Source organism: Sarcophilus harrisii, chromosome 4 (genome assembly GCF_902635505.1).
Source record: "Sarcophilus harrisii chromosome 4, mSarHar1.11, whole genome shotgun sequence".
In the NCBI taxonomy this organism is placed as follows: domain Eukaryota; kingdom Metazoa; phylum Chordata; class Mammalia; order Dasyuromorphia; family Dasyuridae; genus Sarcophilus; species Sarcophilus harrisii.
Window position 1 is genome coordinate 116,125,995 of NC_045429.1, and position 14,817 is coordinate 116,140,811.

Genomic DNA, 14,817 nt, shown 5'->3' on the forward strand with positions numbered 1-14,817 from the left:
AAAACTGCTGGGAAAACTGGAAATTAGTATGGCAGAAATTAGGCATGGACCCACACTTAACACCATATACCAAGATAAAATGGGTCCATGATTTAAACATAAAGAAAACGATCATAAATAAATTAGAGGAACATAGGATAGTTTACCTCTCAGACTTGTGGAGGAGTGTAATGACCACACTAATACCCAGGATACCTCAGAAGCAGCTGGAGTCAGGATAAGCACAAGTTTGCCTTTATTCTTGGTCTTTAGGGATAGAAGTGAAGGGGATAGAAGAGAATCTCCGCAAGCACCTTCTCCCTCTTCTACCACAGAGAGTGTGATTCTGGCTAGTCTTACTCCACCCCCTAGTCCCTCCTACAATCCTCTATACACCAATCATTGAGCCAGCATAGATAGTGGAAAGGACCATTTTCCAAGCATATGCCCATAGAGTACTGTCCAATCAAAAGTTAGCCTCAAGCACTCAGCAGTCATGACCTCAGTGCATCAACCCAATAGTTTCAGCCCTCTACAGAGGAGGAAGGAATTTGTGACCAAAGAAGAACTAGAGATATTATTGATCACAAAATAGAAAATTTTGATTACATCAAATTAAAAAAACCTTTGTACAAACAAAACTAATGCAAACAAAATTAGAAGGGAAGCAACAAACTGAGAAAACATTTCACAGTTAAAGGTTCTGATAAAGGCCTCATTTCCAAAATATATAGAGAATTGACTCTAATTTATAAGAAATCAAGCCATTTTCCAATTGATAAATGGTCAAAGGATATGAACAATTTTCAGATGATGAAATTGAAACTATTTCCATTCATATGAAAGTGTTCCAAATCACTATTGATCAGAGAAATACAAATTAAGACAACTCTAAGATACCACTACACACCTGTCAGATTGGCTAAGATGACAGGAAAAAATAATGATGAATGTTGGAGGGGATGCGGGAAAACTGGGACATTGATGCATTGTTGATGGAGTTGTGAAGGATTCTGAACCATTCTGGAGAGCAATCTGGAATTATGCCCAAAAAGTTATCAAACTGTGCATACTCTTTGGTCCAGCAGTGCTACTTACTGGGCTTATATCCCAAAGAAATACTAAAGAAGGGAAAGGGAACCTGTATGTGCCAAAATGTTTGTGGCAGTCATTTTTGTAGTGGCTAGAAACTGAAAAATGAATGAATGCCCATCAATTGGAGAATGGTTGGGTAAATTGTGGTATATGAATGTTATAGAATAATATTGTTCTGTAAGAAATGACCAGCAGGATGAATACAGAGAGGCTTGGAGAGAATTACATGAACTGATGCTAAGTGAAATGAGCAGAACCAAGAGATCATTATATATGTCAACAATGATACTGTATGAAGATGTGATTAGTATACCCTTTCCTACTAGTGCTCTTACTAGCTCTGGGACTACAATCCAGAACCAAGTTTAGACAAGACAACAGATTCCTGCTCCTTGTGTCAGCAAAGAGAATACCTTAATCTCCTTCTGAGCAGTTTTCTGATACCCTCCCCCCTTACTGTCTGTAGACTGAGACCTCTGAAAACCTCTACTGCCAATTTAGTCACCCACAAGGCCTACTGCTAGTTTGCCAAGTATAGCTTATAATAATTGCCCTCTCCTATCTCTCCATTGAAACAGATTCTTCCTGTCAACTATCTAAGATGTCTTGAGCTACAAAATTGTTTCACATTATCCTTTTGTTGGTTCTACCATTCCAGAATTCATTTTGAGGCAATATTTTAACATTGTTTGGAGAGGAATTTGGGAGAGTTCAGATGAGACCCTGCCTTCACTGTACTACCTTGGTTCTATTCCACACTTCTTTTCTCAAGGATCAAAATTAAACGTACTCTATTCTTTTTTTCTTTTAAAATCTGTACACTCTGTTTAATTGTCATTCTATATAATCTAAGTAGCCTTTAGTGCTGTCTTCATTTACATTAATAGAGACAATAATGTAGTCATACTACTCTTCTGATTTTGATTCCTACATTTTGCATATCTTCATGTGAGTCTTCTTATATTTCTCTGAATTCCTCATAGAATATATTCTTTTATATTTATATATCACAATTTGTAAAGTCAGTTTTCAATTAATGAGCATCCAGAGCATCCACTTTGATTCTAGTTTTTGCTACCACAAGGAGCAATGTATGTTTTTAAATCTATGAAATCTTCCTTGAAATGCACATTAACGGGCTCAATTGACTGAAATATATGAATAGTTGATGAACTTGTCTTATGAAGTTGTAAATTATGCTTATTAGAGTATTTTTTATAACTGTCCCATGCATAAATGTCCAAATGTTTGTCTTATGTAGTTTGGCACCTCAATTTCAATTTTTTTGGCCATTGTATTCCTTTTCCTGGGTTTTACAGACAGGAAATAGACTTGCTATGCAAAAGTCATCTTCTCTTCGACTCCTCTACTTATATTCACCTTTTAAAAATTCATCTGAATGTAATCATGGATTTCTTCATCCTTTATTTGTGTTTCACATAGAGGCAAGAAAATAGTAGAGACATTAAGTAAAGGCAGAAAAATGTTAATCTTAATGACCCAGGACATTAAGGAAAAGAAAGGGAAAGACCCTTTTGCACAACTATTCTAAAAATTGAATATTTGGCTACTGGTTTTTTTGTTCCTGATGTAACCATTAACAGTTGCAATCTAAAGAGTTCCAAGCCACAAAGCGGGGTATTTAAATGACATTCTAAGGAGGGAAACATTCCATGTGAACTTGTGTCTATCTAAAATATTTCATTTGAGGAAACTAAGACAGGCAAGTCAATTAACTATACAAAGGAAAAAAATCCATTTTCTCTTGAGTTTACCACTGTAAAAGCTTAAAGGGCTCCCTTTCCAAGAATACTATTAATTTTTACAGTGTCAGCAAGCTTTTTATAAACTACAATTTTATGATTTGGTGTTCAGTGTTGGAAACATTTTATACTCAAGAGGAAAGACTGAGTCTTTGCAAAGTAGGTTAACAGGATCATATTTAAACCATTTGATCTATTTTTGAACTTGAAGTTTTTAGTCCCATGTAACAAACTAATTTTGAACAGAGGTTTTTCTAAGACATATAGTAAGTGCCTTTCTTTGATGTGTTTCCTCCCTTGCCTTGCTTCCTGCCATTCTCTGAGTTCCAAGGGTGTGTACTGAGCATGAAGTCAGTGCCATGCAATGCCAATACGCAACACCCATGTCCACTGAAGGCTACCTCAAGTCCTGAGAGCAATTAATCTGTCACCACTTCACTTCCTTTTTTGGCATGAAATGGGCAATAAATATTATTGAAATAATAGGAAAAGAGGACCAATGAGGAAAAGTTAAGAGAATTGGACATTTTTAAGGCTCCAGCTTCTGAGTTAAGAATTCACAAAAACTGCTGAGAAAACTGGAAATTAATATTGGCAGAAACTAGGCATAGACCAACATCTCATACTGTACATTGAGATAAGGTCAAAATGGGTGCATGATTTAGGCATAAAGGGTAATTTCATAAGCAAATTGGAGAGCAAAGAATAGTTTACCTGTCAGATCTATGGAGAAAGAAAGAATATAGGATCAAACAATAGGGAACATTACAAAATGCAAAATAGATGATTTTATTTCAGTAAATTAAAATGTTTTTGCACAAACAAAACCAATAGACCCAAGATTATAAGGAAAGCAGAAAAATGGGAGACAATTTTTGCAGCATCTGTTTATGATAAAGGCTGCATTTCTCAAATTATAGAGAACTGAATCAAATGTGTAAGATGACAAGTCATTTTCTAATTGGTAAATAGTCAAAGAATATGAACAGGCAGGTGTCAGAGGAAATTAAAGCTATCTATAGTCATATGAAAATAGGCTCTAAATCACCATTGAAGAAATACAAATTAAACAACTCTCCAGTATCACCTCAGAAATACAAATGCTAATTTAAGCATCTCCTACACATCAGATTGATTAATATAACAGAAAGGGAAAATGGTAAATGTTTTACTTTTTTTTTTTTTCCTGAGGGAATTGGGGTTAAGTGGCAAGTCACTTACCCAGGGTCACACAGCTAGGAAGTGTTAAGTACCTGAGATCAGATTTGAACTCAGGTCCTCCTGACTTCAGGGCTGGTGCTCTATTCACTGCATCACCTAGCTGCCTGAAAATGGTAAATGTTAAAGAAGATATAGAAAAATTGGGATACTATTGCATTGTTGGTGAAGTTTTAAATTGATCCAACCATTCTGGAGAGCAAACTAGAAATGTGTGCAAAAGTCAGTTCAACTATGTATACCCTTTCTTTTTTTTATTAAAGCTTTTTTGTTTTTCAAAACATATGCATGGACAATCTTTAACATTAGCCTTTGCCAAACCTTGTGTTCCAATTTTCTCTTCCTTCCCCCAAGCCCTCCCCTAGATGGTAAGTAGTCCAACATGTTAAACATAGTAGAAATAAATGTTAGATCCAATATATGCATACATATTTAAACTATTATTGTGCTGCACAAGAAAAATCAAATCAAATCAGTTAAAAAAAGAAGAAATAGAAATAGAATAAAATGCAAGCAAGCAACAATGAAAAGACTGAAAATGTATTCACATTCAGTTCCCACAGAACTCTCTCTGGGTATAGATGACTTTCTTCATCACTAAACAATTGGAACTGGTTTGAATCATCTCACTGTTGAAAAGGGCAACGTCCATCAGAATAGATCATAGTATAATCCTCTTGTTGCTGTGTATAATGATCTCCTGATTCTGCTCATTTCACTTAGCATCAGTTCATATAAGTCTCTCCAAGCATCTCTGAAATCATCCTGCTGGTCATTTCTTACAGAACAATAATATTCCATAACCTTCATATACCATAATTTATTCAGCCATTCTCCAAGTCTTAGGCATCTACTCAGTTTCCAGTTTTTTGCCACTACAAAAAAGGCTGCCACAGACATTTTTGCACATGTGGGTCCCTTTCCTTCCTTTAAGATCTCTTTGGGATATAAGCCCAGTTGAAACACTGCTGGGTCAAAGGGTATGCATACTTTCATTCAGCAATAGCACCATAAAATCTGTATCCCAAAGAGATCACAAAAAAGGGGAAAGAACTTACATTTATGAAAATATTTATAGCAATTCTTTTTGTGGTTGGCAAAGAATTGGAAATTGAGAAAATGACCATCATTTGGGGAATTACTGAACAAGCTGTGATATGTAAATGTAATGGCAACATGGTGCAATAAGCAACTATGTCTGACTTGGCTCTTCTCAGTAATACAATGATCTAAGATAATTCCAAAAGATTCATGACAGAAAATACTATGCACATCCAGAGAAAGAAGTATGTAGTCTGAATGCAGATCAAAACATACCATTTCCAATTTTTTTCTATTTTTGTGTCTTTTCCCTGTTACAACATGACTAAAGTAAAAATACATTTACATGACTGCACATGTATAACATATCATATTGTTTGCTCTCTTGAGAAAGGGGAAGGAAGATGGAGAGAGAGAAAATTGAAACTCAAAATCTTATTTTAAAAAAGAGTATTAAAAACATTTATGTGTATTTGGAAAAAATTAAATGTTATTTATGAGGGAGAGAGAGACAGAGGCAGATAGAAAGAGAGAGAGAGACAGAGAAAATTGGGATTTTTTCCACTCAAAGAACAATGGCTTGATTACTATTTTTAAGGACATAAAATATATTGATGTAGTACTGAAAGACTATTATTTCATATCCATCACAGGGGATAAATAAGAAGAAATGAACTTAAAGCAAACAGGATTTTCATTGTATAAAAAGAAAAGTTTCCCAACAAATCAAGGGCCTACTTAGGGAGAATATAGAATCCCTAAAAGTCTTTAAGAGGAGACAAAACAGCTATTTGTTCTACACAGATTAGACATTCACCTGACTAATATCAAGAATGTGGACTAAGTGATTTATCTTGGTCACACATTCATGGGTGGCAGGGACATGATTAAAGACAGATTTTCTGACATCCAAGAATATTTTCTACTATGCTACTCCAGTGCTAGTCAGAGTCTAAAGAATATTTTGAAGGATTTTGCTAAATATAAAATGTATTGATTCTTCAACAATCATGATTCACATGATAACAACATATAGCACCACTAGGATTATTAGTATTATGAGATTATTAGTATTTCACCAAATCAAGTTAACAAGCATTTATTAAGTGTCTACTATATGCCAGACATTGTATTAAGACAAAAAAAAAGTCAAAAACATAGTTTTTATGCTTAAGGAATTTTTGTTTTAATGTGGAAGCCACATGTAAACAATTAGAAGATATCTACAGAATCACATTCTGAGAGAAAGTAATAATAGCTGAAGAGAAAAAAAAACTCATATAGAAAGCAGGGTTGAGCTGAGTCTTAAAGGAAATCAGGAAAATTAAGAGATTGGAGATAAGAGATCCAAGCATTCTAAGCATGGACAATTCAAGCAAAGGCAAGAGATTGAAGATAAAGTGTCAGTTTCAAGTAACTGCAATTAGGCCAGTGTTGCTGTAACATATAATTACATGAAAGATAGTAAGGTATAAAAAGACTAGAAAAATAGAAAGGAATAAAGCTATGAAGCACTCTTAATACCAAATGAAAAAATATATATTTGATTCTGAAGGGAACAGAAAGTCACTAGAGTTCAATGAGCAGAGAGGTTTCATGGTCAAACCTACATTATAGAAAAATCACCTTGGCAACTAAGTGATAGATGAATTGGAATGGGAAGACAGGAAGACTAGTTAGAAGTCTATTGCAGTCATACAGATGACAGGTGATAAGGACTTGGATTTGTTCTATAATTGCATCAAGAGAAAGGAAAGAATTCATACAAGAGATGCTATGAAGGGAGAAATGACAAGATTTGGTGACAAGATTAAATATACAGGGCAAATGAGAGAGAGGAGCTAAGGATGACACTGAGATTAAAATTCTCAATGACTATAATAATAGTTGTGCCTCAACAGATAGAAACATTGGACTGAGTAAAGGGAACTGGGGAATGGGACTGGGGGGAGGGTAGATAACACATTCCTTTTTGGACATTTTGAATTTGAGAAACCTTTAAGATATCTAGAAAGATGTCCAAAGAGGCAGTTGGTGATAGTATACTAAAACTCAGGAGAAAGATTAAGGTTAGATGTATAGAACAAGGAATCTTCCAGGTAAAAATGATCATTAAATACATGAAAAATGATAGGATCACCCAGAATATAATATAGATGGAGAAGAAAAAAGGAATGGTTTGTGTCATAACAATTAGAGGTTATTGAAAGTACTGCTCAGTTTCTCAAATGCAATCTAGTCTGTTCTTCCATATGATTCTGGGCCAAAGAATCAAAATTATAAGTAATCCAAAATATAGCAAAGAGATACAGAGTAGCATAACTTGGCTTATCAGATGAGCCTGTGCCTGGTAATCAGATATCCTGGGATCTTTAATATACGTCCCAAATGGAACTCATAATCCTCCCCCATAAAAAAATGTTTTTCTCTTTCTGACTTCCTAATTTCTAGACATAGCATGTTAAAATTTAGTAAGAGGACCTGTTTTTACATTCTGATTCTGGTTCTTTACAAAACCCTAGGCAAATCACTTTTCTTATTTGGGCCTTAGTTTTCTAATTAGGAAAATAAAAGTGTTGGTCTAGATGACCCATAATGTCAATAACATCCCTAATTCTATCATCTTGTGGAAAGTATGATCAATCAACTATGGAGAAGGCAATTATGGAAGTGGAAGCTACAATGATTTTGGAAACTATAATCAGCAACCTTCAAACTATGGTCTAATGAAGAATAGAAACATTGGGGTTAGTAAGAACATGGGGGGACCATATGGTAGAAGAAATTATGGTCCAGGAGCCAATGGAAGAACTAGGGATTATGAAGAGAGGAGCCGCTATTATGCTCTTCTGCCTGTTTGCCATGAGCTTTCTATATCAATAGGGGAGGAATGATAGCTCAGAGGCAACAAAACAGCTTCAGGTTATCAAAATAACTATGTTAGGGAAACTCTTTGTCTCACTCATGCATTAAATATGCAGTGATATGGCAGAAGACATAGCAGAGCAGAACATAAAGAGCCATTTTGTGAACCGAGTGGATTATTTAATAACATTATCTTACTGTGGAGGAAGGATTGTAAAAAAACACACCAAAAAATGTCTTTGAGACAGTTTCTTAGCTTTTTAAATTGTTTCTTTCTACTGGTCTTTGTAAGAGTATAGAAGCGTTCCTTCTTTAATGATGACATGTATAATCTTTTTTTAAGATTTTTTCTCAAAGTTTTGAAATGCTATTAGCCAAAATCAGTGTAATAAGACATAACATCCTCATTTAAAAACTTTATGTGCATGTGTACAGTTAAGAAGCTGTTGTATATTTATGATTTAATAAAAAAAATTTGAAGGGAATAAAAGTATGATCAGAAAAGGCTGAATATATAGTAATAGTACAGGTAACAGGTGCTGCCATAGTGTCCACACATATTAAAATATCTGGAAGACAGTTACCATTGTATTAAGGAGCTATTTTATGGAATATTGACCCAAATTTATAGGAAAAGAATGGACAAGAATCAGACAGCCTGGGAAATTACAACTTAATCACAATCCAGTATCTACCTAGATGTGATCATTGATCCATCAAAGTAGAATTGAAGAGAGTATAATTACATGGGACCCTAATAAGTAATCAAAGATAGAGATGAACCCTTGCCATCCTCGTAAATTATTTGTATGAAAGTATGGTAGAATGAAAAAAGAAATTGCTCTAGAGTTCTAGAATCTCCGAGTTAAAAGGAACTTCAGGCATTTAGCTTTATCTCTCCCCAAACATGACTCCTCTCTATGACATATCTAAGAAGTTCTGCATCAGAACTCTGGTTAAAGGAAACCCACTACTTCTAGTGATTTCATTCCACTTTGGAACAGCTCTAATTATTGGGGAGTTTGTTTGCTTTTGTTTGTTTGACATAAATGAAGCCTAAATTTGCTTCTCCACAATTTCTACCCAATGTTCATAATTCTTACTGGAGTCAAATAGAAAAAGCCCAGTCTCTCTTCCACATGACAATCCTTTAAGCACTGGAAAGCATTATTTCACCCACTTCTATTAAGTCTTCTCTCCTCCCTTCTAAGAATTCCTGATTTATTAAACCAGTCTTCATGTGGCATATTCTCCCTACCTCCTACCATACAGAAGCCATTGTCTTCTGGATGTTCTAAAGCTTATCAATGGACTTTTTTAGAATGTAATGCTCAGAAAAATGGTGCTTCTAAACTTGGTATGAACAGGGTAACTTCATAGTACTAAACATTAAGCCTTATAAGATCAAATGAAATAGATTCAATCATTCCTATACCTGGTAGCCCTTCACATATTTGAGCATAGTTTTCATGGTACTTTGGAATATTTTCTTCTCCAGATTAAAAATGCCTATATCCTTCAAACAATCCTTAATATGACATGAACTCAAAGTCCCTCACCATCTTAACTGTTGTCCTTATAAACTCTCTACCTTATCAGTGTACTTCTTAAGCAGTGGTGCTTAAGAACACAATACTTCAGATGAGGTCAGAAAAGGACAGAATACAGTGGGACTATCACCTCTTTCTACTTTGAAACTGCGCCTCCCTTAAAAGAGAATGGGATAACATTAGCTTGTTTTGACATCATATCATAATATTAACTCAATTTCAGAACAAGTCCTGTCTAACAGGTTTCTTTCATCTTCCACTTGCAAAGTTGATTTTTTTTTTATAACCTGAATAGGGATACATTTATCTCTATTTAATTTCATCTCATTGAATTCAGCAACATTATAACCTGTCAAAATTATAACAAGTCAAATTTGGCTCTTGGCTTTCATCTAGTATATAAGCTATGCTTCCCAGATTTGTTTAATTTTCATGTTTGATAAAGCTATTGATAAGGCAAAATATAGATCACTGGCTGCTCCACTGGATAATTCAGCAAGATGTCTTCCAATGGAATCCATGTCAACATTTAACAATTACTAACTATTCCTTGAGTCTAGATTAATTCATACCTATCTATTTTCTCAACAAGAATAATATGAGATACATTATCATAACTTTGGATAAAATCTAGTTAAACTACATCCCCGGTATTCCCTGAATCTACAAGTTTAGAAATTGTATCAAAAGAGGAAATGAGGTTAGTCAACATGACTAGTTCTTGAAATCATGCCAATCCTTTCTATATTATAGAAGGGGAAGTTCATCCATCCTCTCTTTAATGATTCATTCCAAAATTTTCTCAGAGAAAAGTTGTCTTTTCTTATTCCATTAAAATTGTTCACCTCCCCACCAAGAAAAAAAATTATTTTGTGCTAACCTAACCTATCTGTGTACAAATTGTTAACTCATAGTAAAAAGTAAACTCCCAGAGGGCAACACTACTAAGTTTTTGTCTTTGTGTGGCATGCTCTAAGGATGGTATTTCCATTAGCCAATACATTTGCATCCTTTACACCTGGCCCAGGACTCAATACACATTCAATGCCTATTAACTTTGTTGAATGGAAAAGTTTTATGTCCCTGCATTAAAATCCTTATTGGGGAGCACTGGACACTTCAACCAATTACTTTTATCTAAGATAACAAGAAAGGAAATGTCTGTGCAACAAGATTGAGATATATTTTCCTTGTTCTTTCACCCTATCTTCTTACCCTGGCTTCTAGACTCCTTTCAATCTATTTGCTTGTCCAGTCTTTATCAAGTGTCAGGAGAACTTCCTTCTAGGTTCTGGAACAGCAAAGGAGAAGTATTATTCTCCTACTCCAATGAATTGGAACCCAATAACCCATTTATTGGATGAACTCCCTTCTAGGTGGCCTAGATAGTACTTAATAGTAAAGGATATTCCCATAAAGCAAGCTGAGCCAAATTCAGGGCACAAGGAATTTGGCAAAGTATGTCTAATGGCATGGCCTGAAGCCCAGGAATGCAGTAACTACGTAGCTCCAAAACGGGCAAACTTTAGGATATTTTTTTTTGCCCTGAAGAACAAACAGATGACATGTACACAGATGAGATTTATGTGGTTCTTTTGCCATAAAAGAAATAAACACACACATTCCAGTTGTACTGTCACTGATAGCAATTTTTTTTTTCTTCTGAAAGAACTAGTATAGAAAAAAAGCTGGGGACAAGGAGGAAAGAGATCAAAGGAAATAAATTGCTGCTAGGAATTCTGAACAGAGGAAATAAGACCTTTGGGGGAAATAATTCCCTTCTATTTTCAGTGTTTGCACACATGGTATGTAGCATCACAGAATCAGAATGTTAGAGTTAGAAATGATCATTAGTATCATCTAGTCTGGCACTTTCATGATTTAGCCACAAACAAGTTTTGCATAGGAAGGTAGCACAGGGAGCAAGCACTTAAAATCCTTGGATTCAGAGGTAGATCATTCCATGCATATCAACTAAAGGGAGGTGGGGGAAACCCAGCTATATAGGGAGCCTTAGAGAATTGATAAAGAACTTATTAGACCACCCTTACCTTAGGGGAGGTCAACTGGACATGTCTAGAAGTCTATCATTGAACTCTGTGAAAACAAGGGAAGATTTTATTGTCATTAAGTCTTTGCAGACTGTACATGAAAATTAAATCTACAAGGGCTTCTGTTTGAAAATGCATTTAAAGACAATCTTGCTAAGTTCCATGGCTGGGTTTTTTTTTTTTTTCCCCCCCAGGCCATAACAGTTTTCTCAACTGATGCTTTTCACTTAGTAGGAATTCATCTAGAAGCAGCTGGAAGTTCCATTGTGGCTTTAATGACTATTTGTCATAATTTCACACAGACTTTGAAAACAGAAAAAGGAATTAGACTCTGGCTCTCTTAAAGGAATTCCTCAAGGACTCAATATCCTAAATGACTTTCCTTTCAGACACAAAAGCATTTTATGTGTCCCTCTATATTATCAGCTCTGCTAAAGTAACTGATGAAAAGTGAATAAGATAAATGCTGTCCTAGTTCAATTGTTTCTTTTCAGTTGCTTTTATTTTGATTAAACCAATCATTTGAACTCAATTAGCACAGTTATAAGAATTTTGTCCTGAGCTAAATCCCTTCCTCCTACTCCCCTAAGCCTTGTATTCTGGGGGGTTTTTTGAACTTCTTTTCTTCATTTTAACAGATGTTGACTATTAATATATCATGAAGTTTGGGATGTTTCCATTATGAACTTCAGGAACAGAAGAATTTTACTCCATATGCTTTTCTGTGGTCAGTTTTCACTTGCCACCTGCAGAGATTTAACTATCATGGCAAATGTAATAAATGGAATAATGGAAAAGGCAAAATGCTGCATAATTAAAAGGATTCAGGACATAGAAGTCAGAAATGTAAATGGAATAGAGTCATTCACGTTGATCATAGCAACTTAAAAGTGTTACCTGAGCAACTTTTTTACATATGTATCTTCCTTCTCCCCACTCCCCTCTGCCATCTACCTATCATCTAACCTCTACAATGCAGTTTCAACTTTCCAAAGAGATTTAGGAATTGTGCCAACAAAGAAATATGAAGACCTACCCAAAATCTGTGTTTTTATTCACTAAAGATGAATAAAGGTTTTATTTTAAAGATTTTTTTTCTTTCATACAGTGTAAGAGGACAAGAAATCAAAAGATGTGGGTCCTAATCCTGGATAAATTAGCTACATGATCTTTAATACTGGCAAATTAGCTACATGATTTTTAATAAGTTCTCATATACCTCTGTGTGCCTCAGTTTTCTCATATATAAAATGGGATAACTATAATAGTTATTTTGATTATCAATGATACTAAATATAAAAATCCTATTTTAGTATCTAATCATAGTATAGACAATGAGCCTAATTTCCCAAAAATTATTTTAGCAAAGTGTAAAATCTTGAAGTTTCTGATAAGCTGGAAAACTTTCAGAAGAGACCTGGCCTTTAAGAATGGTAAACATAGTAAAAGCCTGTCCATTGAGAAATGAATTATTTTGGGCATAGTAACTCAGGAGGAACATTTGTAAGGTGCTAATCTTTTTTCAGCAAAGACAGTGTGCACACTAAAAAAAAAAAAAATCATAGATATTTCCAAGTAGCAAAATATTATGATTACAATTATTTTAATTATTTTCATCATTATTCATTTCATCATCATATCATATCTTTCATTTCATGAACATTAACTTCTTTTCCATTGCCCACATTTTTTCCAAATTGAACTTATATTGCTCAAATGATATTTATAGATTCTATAACCAATACCAAATACTCTGTTCCATTCATTTTCTCTGACTTCAAGGTCTATAACCTTTTTTCTAAGGTATATTTGTGTCATCTTTTCTTCCATTTCTGGGTCAAATCTTGCAAATATTATTATTCTTGTGGAAATTACTATACATGATGAGAGGATGCAAGTCACCTTTCATATAGAAGGTTCCAGCTTTGTTACATCTTGGGTGGTTCAATCATGATGTAAATTCATCATGCTCTTGTTGGTATCTACATTAGACAGTTGATGATCCTTAAAGCAGATTGGGAGGTGGGGGAGGGACCAAAGTATATTTTCTTAGTAATGGAAGGACAGTCCCTTTCCTTCAACTCTATCTACCCTCCCCCCTAACCTAATTAACACTAACCAAGTGTTAGTGTGTAGGGTAAGATACCTTGGGGAAATAGATTAAAATAAAATGAAATGTTGAAATCCATCAAGTTTGGGTCTCTCATTTATTTTATTTAGTGGAGGCAATTGAGGTCAAATGATACCCAGGGCCACAAGCTAAGAAGTGTTAAGTGTCTGAGGCTGGATTTTAACTCAGATCTTCCTGACTCCAGGGCCAATGCTGTATCCACTGCACCATTTAGCTACCTTTTGTTCACTCATTTTAAAGCTAAGGCAATCAAAGCCAAGAAAGGTTAGGTAACCCTGGTCAAAAATGTTCTGAGTGACAGAGTCAATATTTGAACTCAACTCTCTGATGCCAAAGGCACATCTATTTCATGATTCTTTTCCCCAGTTTTGGCTGAAGATATAAAATTGAAGATCATCAAAGAGTCTGGGGCAGGGTAGATAAACTTGAAAATTGTAAGCATAGAGGTAGCAGTTAAACAGTTGATGAAAACACCAAGTGAAATAGTGTAGACATAAAAGATAAGATAGTCTAGTATATCCAGAAATGATTGTGATTTTAAAACAACATCAATAAGATATATTTTTATCAAAAAAGGCATGGACAAGTAATAACAAATAGTACAATTCTTTAAAAACTACTTTAGCAACACTAAAGTTCCAAATAAGCTGAGATTGGCGATGTAAATAGTAAGGACCCCCAAAAAAAAACAAAAACCTGATTGTTATGATGCTACTGTTATTGTATTAAGCTGAGAATAAAAAGAAAATCAAAAAAGATATAATTGTGGCTTGAGCTTGATAAGAAGATGATCATGAACCATGGTAAATAAGATGACTAATAATTTTGAATTCTTACTTTGTATATCTTTTCAAAGGAGAACAATCAAAATAGCACATAAGAATAATTGAAACTCTCCTTAAAATGATAAATACTATCTATCTAAAAACATCCAGTAATGAGGTTAAGCTAGAAGTCTTCTAAATAAGATCAGAAGTGAAGCAAAGAAGTCCATTTTCAATATTGTATTTCTGGTGGAGTGACTAATATGGAAATACATTTTTCTTGATTGCTTACCATCTCAGGAAAGAACAGGAGAGGGAGAGAATTTAGAATTCAATTTTTTAAATGTTAAAAAAAAACTG